Below are 730 nucleotides of genomic sequence, written 5' to 3'. Positions count from 1 at the left end.
TAGAGAGAAGGTGGACGTCACGCTTGTCGCTCCATCTCAAGGCCAGTAACTGCCAGCCTTTTCTTTTTGAGGTACATGTCCTTCTTCCTGCCTCAGGTGCGAGTCGTGTCATCATTGGCTGGTTTGCTGGGGTCGTCAACTATGGTCTTTGTACGTCGAACTTTGGCATAAACTTTCTGTTCCGCCGTACGGTTCCACAAGATCCCGTGTTGTTGTCGTGCAGGAACTGACACAAAGCAGGGCTGGTATACCAATTGTCTGTGTAAAGAATATGACCTCATTGAAGTATGGTGCCATCATCTTACAGACGACGGCACCAGACTTTCCCTAGGATCTTTCTTACTGACAGTTGGTATATCAGTCTGTGCGCCTGCATACACAAGCACGTCAAGCACGATTCCTGTATCACAGTCGCAAAGAACAAAAGTTTAATGCCAAAGCGATGTCTTTTGTCGGAATGTACTGCTTGAAGGAGAGGCGACCTTGTGCAGGACAAGTGACTCGTCAATAACCAGCTTTTGAAAGGGATGGAAATATTTCTGATACCGTGCAACGATCATTGAAATTATTTCATTCACTTTCCTAAGCGGGCCATTGTCGTTAGAATTTTCCCTGTTACTAAAGTTCAGAAACCAAGCAACAAAAATCTGTCACGAGTCATATACTTCCTGCACAGAGGGTGGCAAAGAGTGTCATTACGCCAGTAATCCTGCACATAATGCTTCTTGCA

This window comes from Eriocheir sinensis, unplaced genomic scaffold (genome assembly GCF_024679095.1).
Source record: "Eriocheir sinensis breed Jianghai 21 unplaced genomic scaffold, ASM2467909v1 Scaffold824, whole genome shotgun sequence".
Lineage (NCBI taxonomy): Eukaryota > Metazoa > Arthropoda > Malacostraca > Decapoda > Varunidae > Eriocheir > Eriocheir sinensis.
The sequence above is the reverse complement of the archived record's forward strand: the minus strand, read 5'-3'. Positions refer to the sequence as shown.